At 52.1% G+C, this 16,320-nt stretch overlaps 1 long non-coding RNA gene across 4 annotated transcripts in view; it reads right to left on the bottom strand.

The window, feature by feature from the left end:
* The window catches only part of LOC116666964, a 300,767-nt gene that overhangs the window by 27,212 nt on the left and 257,235 nt on the right, over positions 1-16,320 (bottom strand). The gene's annotated exons all lie outside the window — the stretch shown is intronic.

The following is a 16,320-nucleotide window of genomic DNA, read 5'->3' as shown; positions in this document are numbered from 1 at the left end:
ACCCCGGTCTGAGTCGCCTAGGCTGCAGAATTCGGAATTTACCAGCCATGGCCACATCCTTTCCAATTCAGTTCTCGTCTTAACGCTTCGCCCCTTGGGCAGATCAACCGTTCTTCTTGGGATCAATGCTATGATCGCCATCAACGCGATCCTTGGCAAGGAGGTCCCCCTGGGTCTCCAGGTCCTCCTCTGTTCTCAGGGCGCGGCGAGGGTGGGCGGGTCGCCCTGCTGCCCGCGCTCGCCCCCCTCACGGTCCGCGTCTGGTCCCCCAGCCCCGCGCTTATCTCCACCGCCCGCCCGCCGGCCTCGCGCTCCTGTGTTTAAGCAGGGCCCGCCCCGTGCGGCCTCAGACTTTAAAGGGAAACAGGACCTGCCGATCCGGGAGGGAGGAAACAGGCATCTATCATTTTTATGTGGCATTTCAAAGGAGGAGGCTCCTAGGCGGCCCAGAGACAAAGACCGGCGGCGGGGTTAATGGAGAACCGGGGATTTAATCATTAACGCTTAATACTAAAGCAGCCCGTGGAGGCAGGCCCAGGTGCCCGGAGATGCCTGGGGAGCTCTGGCTCACCCTGGGGAGGGGAGAAAGTTGGAGGGACTCTGCGTGGGTGGGACCGTGTCTGGGCTCGCATGGGTGGGACTGGGGCCCTGAGCCCATCCTTGCAGACAGGGCTTTCTGCTGAAGTCGTGAGTGGACAGATGTGCCCTGTAGTTTCCAATGGCCTCCTGAAAGTCCAGGGAGAATGAGGGATGCCTAGGTGGTCCCGAACTAAGGAACTGGAGCCTTTCCACCAGCTCACCTTGTCCTCGGAAGCTAAAGGCATTGGCTTACCTCCTAGGCCAGACCTGAGATCTGGGTGGGTTAACAGCCAGGGCCACACACACCAGCCGACCGCGGCGCAGGCCCTGGGAGTCCCGTGCACTTGGAGTGCCTCTTCCTTTGGCCAGTGGTTGGGGCTTGGACATCCCCAGTCCCTACTTGGCTCAACCCCAGCGCTGAGACCTTCAGCTGTGACATCTGCGGGTCCTGCATCCTCTGTCCTCCCACCTACCTGTCCACCTGCCCCCACACCACACACTCTCAGTGTCCCCCCAGCCTTCCATGCATATCTCATTTTAATCATTTACCTGGAGCTGAGAATAAGTCGTCTCCTTCAGTGTTTTCCCAAGTGCTTGGACAAAACCCCGAAGTCACACAAGGAGAAAGCCATTTCCTTACCGATTCTCCCCCAAACCTTCTAATGGGGAGGAGCAGGCCTTTGACCGCTCTGGGGCACGTCATACCCTCTTGTTAACAGTGGGAGCCAGCCTCAGGCCCAGAGCCCCGTGGCTTCTCCCCAGAATTCAATAAACATCATCTTGGGTTCACTATGTTCCTACTTATTTTTAACTTTTTAAAAATAATGTTGAAGTTTAGTTCCATAAGAAGTGTTAAGCTGGATGTTAACCTGGGTGAATTATCACACACTGAACCATCTGTGAAACCAGCAGTCAGATCAAAAACCAGAATTCGATCTTTCTAAATTCAGAAAACAACATCCTGGGCTCCCAGAAGCCCCCTCTACTGTCCCTTTCTAGTCACTATCCGCCTCCAAAGAGTGGCCACTCTCCTGACTTCGGACTGCGTGGGTTGGATTTGCGTGTTTTTCACATCTGTCACACGAATGGAATCCCCCGGAGCCCAGCTTCTTTTGCTCAGCATCCGGTTTGTGAGATCTTCCATGTTGCCGTGTGTAATTGCAGACTGTCCGTTCTCGTCGCCGAAGAGAATTCCTTCTATTTATGTTTATGGCGACTCTGTGTATAATCCATGGATATTGGGTTTCCACTTACCACTCTGTTGGTACTTTTGAGAATTATTAAAGGATAACAAAATAATTGACTTAATTTAAAAATTAAATAACAGCACGGGTGGAGCACAGCTGTGGCAAAAATGGTGAAGATGGTACATGAGTCTTGAAGATGCGGCATTTCAGACTTACTAATTTAGGGTAGTGGCGTTTCTGACCCTGCACTCATGCTGAGGCTGGGCCAGTTTTTTTAAACCTTGTCAAATGGGAGCTTGATCTAACCTGCCAATGCACTTGACTTTGAGCTGTCTTGCAGGCCAGGCACCATGGCGGCATCCCCTACTCAGAGCTCTGTAGTGTGTCTTAGAAGGACACAGGGACCCATGGACACGTGTAAGCTTTGGGGCCTCTGCCATCGCCCCTCTACAGCAGAAGGGGCTGAGCCCCTCAAGGCCCTCGGGACACACCGCTGACCTTTCCCACCCGCCCCGTGGGAACATTCCCCAGGAGATAAGATCAGTGTAGTTAGGGCCCTACAGGGGGCCTCATGCCTGGGGAGCAGGGTTGAGGGAAACAGTTCAGATCTGGCTTAAACCAAGTGGCCCCCAGGGCTTTCTTTCCATTTGCAGTTTCTGCAGGCCTGCTTTAGTTTCCCTGGTGACAGGGAGACCCTCCTGGAAACAGCACCCGTACCTGGCCAGGATCTCTAGGGGACTTGAAGCAAAGCCTGCCCAGGAGAAACCTGAGCCCCTGCCCTGGGCTCAATCAGGTGTAGATTTCCACCTTTGTCTCCCCAGAGGGGAAAAGTCACTCCCAAACCCTAAGCGGGAGGTGATACTGACTTGTTTACCTTCAGATGGCGCTTTGAAATCCTGTTGACTCATTAATCTTGGAGATCTGATCACCCAGCAGTTGATGGCTCACAGGAGGCTAAGAAAGGCCTCTGGTCTCTCTGGACACACCCACACTGGAATCCCAGCTCCACAGCTGCATAGCTGCGTGAGCTTTTGTGAGTCCCTTAGCCCCTGCCAACCTTAATTTCCAGGTTTGCAATGTGGACGTAGAAATACACCCCTCACAGGGCAGTGGTGGGAATTGCATGGGCCCGGCCAGCCAAGCATTTAACGTCAAAGCTCAGTAAGGGCGGGGGGGTGTGGGGGGTGTGGAGGGGTCTGACTTTAAACCTTGTTGCTTGGTTTTCAACCCAAATTCTGGGCATTTCTTCATTCAGGTTCAGCTTTTTCTTTGAACAGAAGAGAGAAATGAAAGAGGCAGAGCTTTGCCCGTCACACCAGGGGTGCCTCTGGTTGATACAGGATCTCAGTCTCCCTGTCAGTGTGGTCCTCTGCCGGCTTCTTTCCAAGAGGAGCTGGGCTGCTTCCAATGCTATCTCAGCATCCTTGGCCGGGACCCCAAAGCAGGATCCTAGCAAAGGCTCCCTGAAGGACAGTGCCTTTGGCACTCCGGAAGCCTTACTCCCTACTCACTCAGGGCCCCTCGTCCTGCTCTGCAACTTGTAACCTTTGCTCAACACTTCAGATGCTTTAAAAAAAAAAAGGGGGTGCCCATGTTGATGGCACCATTATTCATAATAGCCAAGAGGTGGAAGCAATCCAAGTGTTCACTGAGGGATGAAGGGATAAACAACATGTGGTATATCCATCCATCCATTGGAATATTACTCATCCTCAAAAAAGAATGAAGTTCTGACACATGCAAGTGGCATATGGATGAAACTTGAGGACATTAAGCTAAGTCTCAAAAAGACAGAACTAGATAATTCCACTTACACGAGGAACCACGAATAGTGAAGCTCATAGAGACAAAAGTAGAATGGTGATTGCCAGGGGAGGGCGGAGGGAAAGTTGTCTGGGTTTTAAAACTGAAAGCTCCATGTCCTGGAAACCCTCTCAGTCTCAAACGGGGACGATTGCTCACCTTATTAAAATGGCTTTATCACATTCTGCTCTGGTTATTTCCCACCTCATCCAAATGAGTAACTGTTCATTGAGCAGAGGCTCTGCTTAGCACATTTTCTACACGATTTTCCGTAATTTCCCCAACAATCCTATGATGTCAGTTTTGCTTTATTGAAACCAACATACTTTACGGTTCCTGGATGAAACAATACTGAGACAAAGCATGCTTTCTGGTTTTTGTGCTAAAACAAAATAGAGCTGTGACTAGGCAAGATAATTGAGCTCCTTGCTCCAGGAGACACTTGCTGTGGGCAGTAGGCTGCAGACCTATTTTCTTTTCCAGGCTAAATGCTTATTCATTGATATTCACTTCAAGACCCTCGCCTCACTGCTCACCAATCAAAAAGTATTATATCATAAAGTCTGCATCGTCCCCACGAGTCTTTCCAGAGCTGCTTTATGATCACTCAGCTCAGGACTCTGTCACTATCATCCCTCAGCTTTTCCATCCAAGACACTATGGAGATTGCCAAGGTGGTCACTGCCTTATTACGCTAAGTCTAATAAACTTGCCCGATGTTTGTTTTGAGAAGCTGACAGCCACTGTTATCTCCCTCGTTTTAGAGGTGAGGCATCTGAAGCTCAGAGAGCTTGTCTCTTTTCTGATGAGCACTGAACATTTACTATTTTGAGGACCTACTATGTGCCAGACATGATGCTGGATACCTTACATGGTTGTTTCCTTTGATTGTGATAATAATTCTGGGAATACGATTTCCAGGTGTTAATCCTTACTTGTAAATGAGGCTCCTGAGGACCAGAGAGGCCAAGCAACTTGCTGAAGGTAAAACAGCTAGTAAGTGATAGAGCAGGGGATTAAAACCTCAGTCCAATAAGCTTAAAACCTGTTCACGTATCCCCAGTGGCTCCCTAATACCCCAGATGACAGTTCTTATTCTTGGTTGGGTGTCCAAACCCACCTTAGCTGCCTTCTTTGTTTTTTATTTTTTAATTTTAATTTTTAATTTTTTAATTTTTGAGTGGGGATGCAATTAAGTTTGTTTTTATTTTTTAAATTAATTTATTTTTTTTCCAGATCATGCTTAGTGTTTTATTAGTAAAACAAGCTATGCTATCGACCAGCAAAAACACGCACTGTATCCCCCCTGTTCCCACCGCTCCAAACGTCACACTCCGTCCCGCTTCCTCCAACCTTACACCGAAGACTTTGCTTTGACAAGTCCATACCTCCCAACACTTTAATAATGAATACATGTTAAATATTGAATTGTACTGTTACAAAAAGAGGGAGCAGGGAACAGTGAGTTTCACTGGGTGCAAAGGATGGCAACACTATGCTGGTACAAGCTGCGAGGGTCCTCCTTGGTAGTGATTTCAAAGTCCACCTTGAAGGTGAGGTCTGCCTGGGTGAAGTTCAGGTAGTCAGGAAGCATCACCGTGTTAGCCTCTTTCTCTGCATTAGTCAGCTTGATCCAGGGCACCTGGAACCTCATGCATGCTAAGCATGCACTCTACCACTGAGCTATAACCTCCCCTGCTCAGCCATCCTCTTTGCAACAGTATCTCCCACCCTCCTGCTCCCTTTGTCTTCTTATTTCCATACACTCGCACCAGGCAGTGTCCTAGCCCTTTCCCTGGGTCCCAGTGTCCTCCCCTCTGCAGCCCCCGGGTGGCCTCTCTCAGGCTCCCTGACTGCAGCCCACATGACCACTTCTGCCATCGGAGCCTTCCCATTTTCCATCTTTCATTCATTCCTTCTGCTCTGCATTTAGCTTCATCTTCTTTACCTTTTCATATGCTCATGATCAGTCTTCCCAAGAAGGATGCGAGCCTCCAAGCCTCTTGTCTGTAACTCCTTTGCCTTGCCCTCACCCCCAGCACCCCAAGGGTGGCTCTGTGTTTGGTTAGCTGTGCACCTTGGCCAGTCCCTTCATCTCTCTGAGCCTCAGTTTCCTCATCTGTAATATGGGGATGATAACATCACCTCACGAATCAACTGTGAGACTCTGCCAGGGGATAGCTGTGCAAACACATTCAATGTGAGGGGCGTTTGGCTGAGGCTTCTCTCTCACAGCAAAACCCAGCAAGGATGGGACGGCCTAACACCTTACCTACACTCACCAGATCTTTGGAGGAAATGCTGATGGCTCCAGCTGGGGTGTCCTTTAGCTCCTGTGTGGCCAGCCCCTGCCTGCATCAGGCTGGGGCAGCGGGAAAGCTGGTCTGGGAGGTGTCAGCTAAGAGAGGCTGAGAGAGCGCTAGCCCCTCGCTGAGCAGCTGGGGCCTTGCTCTTATTAGTCATGTCTTTTCATTCTGTATCTTGGATGCTTTGACATATTGGGGCCTTGCTGACGCTGGAGGAACTGCATTCCCAGGGCTGGACAATTCCTAACGTGAGCAAACCCCTGGACTGTGCATGTGGCTTTCACAAGCAAACCAATCTAAAGCCCATACTCTCAACCATTTCCTTTACCAGATTTGACAGCCTAGGCCACCTTTCCTGCCCTGATCACCTGGGACCAGGTACCAGACAGCCAGGCCAGCCCTATACCCCAGAGCCCACTGAAATTATTCTAACTAAAAAATTCTCAACTGCTCACCCTGCTTTGCTGGTTCTTCCCCATAGAAACCACACTAAAGGCTCTGGTCCGTGTTTTCCCCTCCACCCCCTACTCCTTCTGCCCTTGAGTGACCCTTGGTGTTTCCCCGTGTGGCCCTGCATGGCGTGGTCGTTCCCCTTCTCTTGGGATCTGTGAATACAGAAAACTATCTTTTCAGTGCTAGTCGTCACCTGATCTGCTGGCCTCACCATACCTAATGAACCTATGGTTTGAAACACTTGTGTCCAAGGGACAGAGGGCAGCTCTGGTCATGTTGATTCCAGATAATGAAATCCAAAGAGAGAGAGAGTCTGAGTCTGCTTCTAGGGAGACCCTGCTCTGTGGCCGTGGCAGCCGGGCGGCGCCGTCTGGGACACTGGGTTGGGGGTGGTCATGTCTGCACTGACTACGAGAGCGGAGCTGAGCGAGAGGGCCTGGGTCTACGGTGAGGACTGACAAGCCACCAATCCTGAGGATGGTCACTGCACCTCGATTTTAATTCCACATCTATAAAATGAGGCAGTTCCACTCAGCGCCCTGCCTGACAGGGTCCTAGAAGATCGAAAAGAGAGGGTATAGGAAAGGCTCTGGCAAACTGACAAGCCCTAGGCAGAGGAAAGGGGCTGGTGTCAGCCTCACATTCTAGTAGCTCATAACTGGCCTCGCAAGTTTGTTTGCTGTTGTTGTTTTTTTAACTGCAACTTCATTTTTACTCACTTAAAATTTTTCATACCGTGAAATGCACTTTTTTGGGCAGACATCTCTAAGTGTACAGTTGTGTCGCCGCCAGCACAATCAAGGTACAGAACAAGTGCTCCACCCCAAAATATTCCCGTGTATTTTTTTCCTTTCTAGCCCACCCTCCTCCCCATTCCTGGCCTCTGGAAGCCCCTGATCTGTGTCCTCTTCCTATCATTTTGCCTGGTGGCGAGGAGTTAAAAGGACAGTTCCACCAGCTGAGATATGCGTGAACTACAAGTTGCTTTATTATCTTTTTCGAATTCATTTTTGCTTCTCTTTAGCTGAGCTGTAGGGGAAGTTTTGGCATTTTCCCTACCTCCTGGGGTTTGTGTTAAGGTCCAAGTGCTTAGTAAATGTCAGCAGTTGGATTTAAAGATTCTTGGTAAAGGCTACTGGGAACTCGAATGTGCTGGTAGATTTGTACATGATTAGAAACCTGTCAGTGCTGGAGAAAGTTAGCCATGGGGACTGTTTGCCAAAGGTCTCAGATAGCGCCACCTCCCTGCATCTCTCCATGGCCCACCTGAGTTCTCCCTTTCCACCTGCATTTCTCAAGGAAATATGTGTACATGCAGTAAAGGTGAGTGGGACCCATCCTTGCCCTGCAGGAGTTAGCATGGACCACAACAAGATGGAATAGGGTCTTCCCAACCCTGAAAAAGCCAGGCCCGGCAGGGAGCAATCTTAGAGGAGAGCAATTTCAAGTCTTATTCCCAAGCAGGAGGCACTTGAAAGAAGAGAGTCTACTTGAGCATCTCCAGACTGGGCAGAGTATTCAAGGCAATGGAGGAAAAGGCAAAGTCAGGGAGGTGGGGAGGGGGTGCCACAGACAGGGGACCTATGGCTGGCACGCGGCCAGAAGGGAAGTGTGGAGAGGAATAAAGCAGGAAGCTCCTGGTGGCCTTGGATGCCAGGTGGAGGCATCTGGACAAACTTCCTTAGATAACAGGAAGCTAAAAACAGTTTCTAATTTTAATTAGTTAGAATTTAATTAATTAATTTAGAACTTAAATTAGAATTTAATTAAATTCTAATTAATTAAAATTGAAGAATAGTCAGTTACAATATGTCGATTTCTGGTGTACAGCATGTTTCAATCATACATATACATACATATATTCATTTTCTTATTCTTATAGGTTACTACATATTACTGGGGGAAAGAGGGTAGGAAGGGATAAATTGGGAGATCAGGATTTGCAAATATTAACTACTATGTATAAAACAGATGAAAAACAAATTCTGTATAGCATAGGGAATTAAAAACAGTTTTTAAATGGGGATTTTCCTCATGTAAGTTGAGTTTCTGGATGATCACTCCAGCATCGAGGAGGATGGATTTAAAGGGAAACAGCCTCAGGCAGGTGGCTCAGATAGAGCTGAAGAGGAGAGGAGAGGAGAGGTGGAGGTGATTGGTGGGGGTGGTAGGGAGGGAGCAGGGGAGAAATGCGGGGACCTGGGGTAGCTGAGGCTGGTCTGTCAGGGTGGGAATGTGGGTGGGGAGAAGAGAGTGGGGCTTCAGAGGTTCCTCTGTCATTAGATCAGCTTTCTATTGCTAATTTGCCAATGACCACCAACATGGTGGTTTAAAACAACACAAACTTACTATCTTATAGTCCTGTAGGTTAGAAGTCCAACACAGCCTTCTTGGACAAAAATCAAAGTGTCACAGTTCTGCTCTAGGGAAAAAATCCATTTCCTTGTTTTTTCCAGCTTCTAGAGGCTGCCCGCATTCCATGGCCCATGGTCCCTTCCTCCATCTTCAAAGCCAGCATCTCTCCGACCCTTTTGTTATCACATCCAGTTCAAGGACTCATGTGATTAGACTGGACCCAGCTGGCTCATCCAGGCGAATCTCCCCATCTCAAGCCCTTGATTTAATCACATCTGCGTTTTTGCCCCTTAAGGCAACATAGTCACAGGTTCCAGGGATTAGGGTGTAAACTTCTTTGGGGGCTATTACTCTGCCTGCCACGTTCATGCAGCCATGAGCTCTGAATCCAGGCAGGAACTCCTCTCCCTGCCTCTCCCCTCATCTCTGGTTGTGGCTGACGCCTCCCTGCTGGGTCTTTAGTCCTCCCCAAGTATTAGACTCCGTCCTGAACTGTCTACACCCATCTCTCTACCTCCTCCTCCTCACAAGTAACTGGTTGTTCCCTCAGTCCCTTCTCCTGGCCTCCTGCTCCCTTCCAGACCTCTCTGTCTTTGCCCACAATTCCAGCGCCCCAGATTGGCAGCTGGCCGCAAGCCCCCTCCCTCGGTGATTAGCCCTCAGACGCCTGGACTTCCTTCACGGAGCTCTGGGGACAATCACGGGGAACAGACGCGTCTCAGTGGGGAGGGGACAGCACTTCCGCATGCACTTCTGGGCCAGCATCTCCTCTCCTTGCAGGGTGGGGTCAGCTGTCTGGCACTAAGGTTCCTGCCACTGTGGAAAGGAGGCCCTCCTCTATGCCCGCACGGTTGCGGCTGCCTCCCAGGCCTGGAGGACCGAGCATCAGTACCAGACACCGCAGGTGCACGGAGAGTTGGTAACTGCATTTCCTCAGGATGAGACCGGGGCTTCTGCCCCTGTTCTCTGAGAAAGCCAGATCCGGGCATGTTCTAGTTCTCAAAGCTTTCAGGAGCAAGAAATGTGGGACTAAAGCCAACAGCTGGGTCCTGACCACTCTGTAGGACTGCGTTTGTCCCCCGATTGTACACAGTGCTCCCTTACCTCACACACCTGGTGCCGCATCCCAGGTCTTTGCAGTCAGCTCAGCTGGAGGGGGCAAAATAAACCCACGAGGTGATTCTGCAGAGAAGAGCTGCCCACTGCATTTGGGCCCAGATTTTATTTGCATGAATGTGGGAGAAGCCATGGCATTCATGGCTGCAAGGACCAGGATGGGGACAAGGCTCCTCTCCAGGGCCACTTGCCACCTTGCTCCTGTCGGGACCCTCAGCTCCAAGCAAACCAGGCACTGCCACCACCCACAATCCTGGCCTCCTCCCTCCTCCCTGGCCCTGCTCACTCCTCCCCTCTGCGCAGCTCAGCAAACCTCTCCTAAACACTTGTGGCCTTCCTGACCCAAGCTGGGTAAAGGGGACCCAGAGGAAGATGTGGTGAGAGCATTCCTGGATGTCAAAACCCAGGGGAGGAGGCAGGGCCTTATACAGCCCAGTGCACTAAGGACCAAGATTGGGGGGGCGCACAGGTGCTATGGGAGAGCCATGCCCAGCCCAGCCTGGAGTGGGAGGCAATCAGGGCAGGCTTCCTGAAGGAGGAGAGTTCTGAGCAGAATGAAAGGTTGGCCAAGCAGAGGAGGTTGTGGATACTCTAGGCAGAGAGAATGGATAGAGGGGATGGTCTTTCCACCTTGAAGGGATTATCCTTCCCTGGATCTTCTTACCCACCAGCCCATTCAATCCTTTTACTACCTACTGCTTTCTGAAGCATTGTGTTCATTCAGACTGTGTGTGTCTGTCTGTCTGTCTGAGAGAGACAGAGATCTATGGTTCCCTTCTACCCTCGGTGTCACCTCAGTGTCACCCCAGAGCACATCTCCACCGAAGCTCGTTGAGCGCGTATAAATGGCTGGGTCTGAAGCACAGCCAGCAAAGCCTTGCAGTTCGTCCCAAGCCCGGCTGCCTGCAGGCTCTGCCCCTGCCCCGCTGTGCTTCCTCAGCTGTGAGTGTAGGTCACCAGGGCATCTGCCCCCAGGGCTCCTGGGGCGACGGTGTAAAATGATGGTTACATGCAAAGCATTAGGCAAGTGCCTGGCGCTCAAAAAGTGCCAACCAGGTGCTAGCTGTTGTTAGTCCTGGTGGAATCCTGAGTTCCTGGTGCCGCCAATGCCAAGGCATTGGCTGGCATTCTGAAGGCCCCCGGGGAGGATGTCACAGACACTGGGTCCGGTGAGACTGGCCTGTGGGCCCGGAAGCTGCTTCCTCACTGGCTGGGAGCCTCCCTGCCTCCTCTGCACACCCACCCCTCCGGTGAGTCAGCGGCAGCTGCAGGATTTACACACTACTTCCCACCTTGGCCTCTCCTCTCCAAGGTGGGGGATGAGCCCACTCATGTTGCTGGCCGGAGCTACTCTGTGGGAAGTTCTTGGCTACCTCCCACTTTGCTACTGGGTGTCTTCATAAAACGTGCCCTGCTGAGGAGCTGCTGGGTCCTCCAGGAGAGGCTGCAGCAGGTGGCACCAAGGGAGGCACTGTTGCACGGTGGTTAGGCACATGCTCTTGGGATCAGGCATGCTTAGGTCCGTGTCCCAGCATCGCCCTTCCAAGTCGTGGGCCCTCGGGCAAGTCAGCCTCTCAGTGCCTCTGTTTCCCATCTGTAAATTGGGACAATGATGTTGCTTACCCCCAAGACTGGGGATTGTGAGAACTGCATGGTGTTTGCCCTCAGCCCAGTGTCCAGCCTCGGTCAGGGAGCAATAAATATTTTCTTAAAAAGGACCATGATATTAGACCAAAGTCACCATTCAAGTGCCAGGAGCAAAGAGCACTCAAGACGGGCCATCTCCTGACTTGGGACATGTGGCTGTCCTTACAGCTCGGCTCAGGGACGTCAGAAGATGGGAGAAGTGAAACAGACCAGAGGTGTGAGCTGGGCCTGCAGGCGGAAGGATGAACGTGGGGTGCAGGCCTCCAGGGATCCGGGAGGGGAAGGGGACGATGCCCATGCCAGGGCCGGCACGCACCCTGGGGCACACTCAGCGTGGAGAAAGGGCTGGGCTGGGGGTCTCCCTTGGGCAGGGGGATCCCTGACTTTCAGCCAGGCAGCAGTGTTGAATAGAAAACATCTTCTTGCCTGAGTGATAAGGTGGGGGCAAAGCTGGTCCATTCAAAGGGTAGGAACCACTGGCCTGAGCCAGATTCACATTGGAAGTGCTGTGAACTTGGGCAGCAATTCAGGTCAACGCTTCCAAGGACCTTCTGTGTTCCCGCATTTGGTGTCACCTCCGGGGAGATGGGGCAAAGGTAGGTAGGCCCTGTGTTTGTCATCTAGGCAGGGAGACTAGGGCACAAGTGCCTCAATGAAGGACAGGGTGGGATTCTGAGAACACTGCTGGCCATGCCCTCTGGGGTCTGGGAGGTGGGGGGGCTCTTACCCTCAGCCCGGGAATCAGGTGGTGCAGACACAGCAGTGGGCAGATCTGCTTACCCCCAGGAGGCACCCTCCCTGCCTGGAGCCCCCAGCAGGGGGCTACTCTTTTCCTCTCTGCTGGGATTTGTGGAGGGACCCTGCCATCTAGACTTGCCCTGAAGGCCAGGGAAGAACAGGGAAAAACATCCTTTGGTCTCCCTCACACTCCCTCGGTCCTCGGGGCCGCACAGGGGCTTAGGCTGAGCCCCTCAAGGTTGGGGGGGCACCTACACAACCCCCCGGGGACCCAGGATTGTGGGGGACTGAGCTGCCAGGCTCAGGGGTGTCACCTCTGAGCCTTGCCAATTTCTTCCACTACAGACACAGTCCAGAGTGAAATAAAGCATCTTGGTGACAGAGGCAGAGATGAGGTTTGGGAAGCTGGGACACTTCAAGGATGAGACAGTGTTTGCCTTCTCATTCTCTGGGTCACTGCTGAAATGCCACCGCCTCAGAAAAGCCTTCTTGACAGCACAGTTTTCTTTATCCCTGAGCGCTGCCCGAGTCTCCTAAGACATGGGTAACCGTTTGTAACTACACACTAATTTAGCCATTTGTTCCGTAGAACAGAAGCCTCCTGAAAGCAGAGCCGGGGGCTTATTCTCTGCTGCATCCCGGGGTGGACCACCAGAGGGCACAGAGGACAATCGGCTTCAAAGAAAAGTCAGGGTCTGTGGCAGGAAACCAGTTCAACACTAGGGAGACGACAATTTCTGGACAGAGGAGATGCATGGACTGAGTCATGCTCTGTGAAGCTGAACGTGGCAGCAGAGCCGGGAGACACCCTCACAGGGGAGGCGCACCTCTGAACTAGGGCTAGCCAGTCAGTCACCGGAGACCCGAGATGTTTCTAGAGTCTAGATTTCAACATGGAAGCATGGGGGGGTGGAGGGGGGGATGGAGAGGGTAGGGGCCAGCTGATGGGGAGGGGACTGCTGGTTCCCATCCGTTGTTGTCTGGGTAGCGCCATCCCCCATCACTCGGGAGGGTGGGGGAGGCAGGTGCACCGACACAGAGACACAGTGAGGCTGGCCGTCAGGATAAGGAATTCTAAGAACCAGAGACGCAGATCTTTACCCCTGAACTTCACCCTGACACTCTGGGGTTGCACTTGCTTCTAAATTCCTGGGCTTCTCCCAGGCCCTTCTGAAATCTCAAAGCAAAAGGGTGAGAGGAGAGGGATGACTCACCAAACGCTCTCTTGCCTTTGGGGGGAAGTTAATTTCCCCTCCGTGGCTTTGCGTTTGCTGCCAGCAGAGCAGACATCTCCCTGCTACCGTGAAGCTGCCACAGCAAGTCCCTGCAAGATGCACCAAAAGCTGAAAGCTGTTCAATTAATGCGAAAAGCCAGCACCTCCAAGAAAGCCTGTCAGGGTGGAGGAGCACTCCCGTCCCCTCTTCCTGCTGCTGATGTCACAGTGGGTCCCAGTGTGCTCCCCGAGGTCCCAAGAGTGATGACGATCCCGGGAAAGGAGCAGAAGGGGCAGTGAGGACGGCGACGCAGGAATGGCCAGGGGCACTGAATCCGCTAGGCTGTCTCCCTTCCAGATTTTTAATGAGACCCCCCTGTGAGCAGCAGTCCCTCCTCTGAGCCTGGAACCCCATGGAGTTGCACACATCACTGCCTAGCCTACCTGGCCCTTCTCACCCGCAGGGCTTCACAGCCATTTTTAGAGCCTGAAATGGCTAAACCCTCAGCTTGTTCCAAGTAAAACGCCGAGGAGCTGGGTCTTAACCAAGTTCCCCTTGCCCTTCACTGGCCACTGCACTTCTGCCTCTGCTGGAACTTCCGGGGCTTGCCTGCCGGCCACCAGCTCCAGGTCACAGGCTTCCCGACGCCTTACTCCCCCGTCTCTCCCTCCTACCCGACCTAAAAGGCAAACCTTCTGTGTTTAGCGCAGGCCTGTCCATCAAAGTGTAACAGACAGACGAAAAAATCACCTCTGTGGGTGGCTTCAGGACTGTGTGGCTGCCAGAGCTGTGGACTGTGCTGGGTGAGGGGCAGGCTGCTGCCCGGGATCTGTTCTGGAATATTCGCTGAGCACCTGCTCTGAGCCTCTCTTTACCGTGGGCTTTTGGCACACGGTCCATTCCACTGATTCCGCATCATGATCCTGAGGGGTGGACTCTGTTACCCCCACTTTACAGATGAGCAAATCGAGTCACTTGACGCTCCTGACACCACCCTTCTTAGCAGGGCCAGAGCCAGGGTCTGAATGTGAATTTGACCCTAGCACCTGTTCTCCATTTGCACTGCCTCACAGGAAGTTCTCATCAATGGTATAGCAGCTATTAATGTCATTGGGGTACATAATCTAATAAGAGGACAAAAGCTTCGAAAACAGGACTGATCTGGAGAAAGTCACTGTCAGGACGCCACCTGCAGGGCTGTATCAGGTCCTGACCCTCCCATGGAACTCCTGGCAGAGCTGGCACCTGGGGCGTGCTGCCACCCCCAGGCTCAGGTGTTGTCCGTCCCTTGCTTCTGCCCTGCCAGGGCACTGTTAGCTGGCAACCCCATCATCCCAGTCTCTCCCCCACTTACTCATGCCAACCTATTTCATCTCCCTGCTCCCTCTCCTCTGAGCTCCTTGCTAAGCACACAGGTGCTTCCTGAAACCTCTTTCTACTCCAGTTTCTCTGCAAGCTGAGTCCAGACCTTTGGTACGAGTTGTGGCTGCTGCGGGGCTCCTCAGAGGTGGGGAGTATCACATGCAGGTGTTCTCGCCTGGGGACCGCGCCTGAGGGGCCACCAGAGGTTCTGATCTGATAAACTACCTCTGAGCCCAGGAGTTTGCATCTTAACGGGCTCCCCAGGTGACGGATGCTGGTGGTCTGCACAGTCACTCTGAGAACCTCTGAATGACATCGATGCAAGCTTTCCACCCAGCTTACCACTGGAGAAGAGGAGATGTTTGAAAAAGGAGATGGAACAAAACACTTAAGAGACGTGGTGGAGGTGGCCAGGGTGCGGGGTGTGCTCGGAACTAACACAGGTGCAGCTCCAACGGGTCATTTTAGCACTTGCATCACCTTTGAACCCCACCACAACCCTGCAGGATAAACCTAATCAGCACTTTTCACAAAGGAGGGAAACTGAGGCTCAGGGAGGTTAAGAAACATACTCAACATTTCACAGGCTGTCGGTAAAGACCCAGAATTTGAAGCCATGTCATGATTCTTAAAGACTCCTTACACATACTGCTCTGCCAATGACTGAGCAGCTACTGGGTGCCAGAGATCTCTACCCAGGGCCAGGCACAGAGTCAGTGTTCAAAACAAATCTGTTCAATGAGGGAAGAAGGAATGAATGAGTAAAGGAGAGAATAAAACATCTCAAGACTATGGAAACCGGCCCTAGAGGTTTCCTCTACGACCTCATGCCCAAACTTACCCTCCCACAGTTTTTTCAATCTGAAAGGTGACCCAGCGGAGTTTGTCCAGTTGATAAGGCCATGCGACTCACCTGCACCTTTTATCTGCTACCTGAATCCAAACAGGAAGCTGGGGCTGAGATAAAGGCAGTGGAAGGCAATGCCTGGAATCCTTCCCAGCCTGGAATTAGCCATTTCATTTCAGGTCCCAAATACCCACTGAGCATCTCCCAAGTGCCAAGCTCTGTGCCGGGTCCTGAGGATGGCATGGGAAGCCAGACAGTCCCTGCCCTTGGATGGCTCGTCATCTACTGGTGATCTCGAGGTTAAGGAGGTCATTGCAAATGGGATGAGTATAGGAAAAGGGAGAAGCAAGAAGCCAGGTGGTCACCCCCCGACCCCCGCCCTGCCGGAGACCTGCCTTTAAGCAGAGACCACAGAGGCAAGAAGGAGCCAGTGCTGGGATCCCTTCCTGCTGCAATCATTCTAGGGCAAAAAGTACTTGTTCTGGGTTTTCCTGTTCCTGGTCAAATGGCTTTCCACGAGCCAATGCCCATTGCTCTCTCTGAGCCCACCCCCCATCCCCCAGGGTTCTGCCTTCTGGAGCAATAGCCCAGCCCCTCCCTTTCTCTCCCGACCAAGCGTCCTTGTACCAGCTGGCTAGGGGGGGTCTAAATTTTCAAGGATTTTGCAATCTGGCTAAAGAAAGTCACATTAAAATGTAAATTATATGTATAA

Source organism: Camelus ferus, chromosome 11 (genome assembly GCF_009834535.1).
Source record: "Camelus ferus isolate YT-003-E chromosome 11, BCGSAC_Cfer_1.0, whole genome shotgun sequence".
Classification (NCBI taxonomy): domain Eukaryota; kingdom Metazoa; phylum Chordata; class Mammalia; order Artiodactyla; family Camelidae; genus Camelus; species Camelus ferus.
This window is presented reverse-complemented; position numbering and strand designations above follow the sequence as displayed.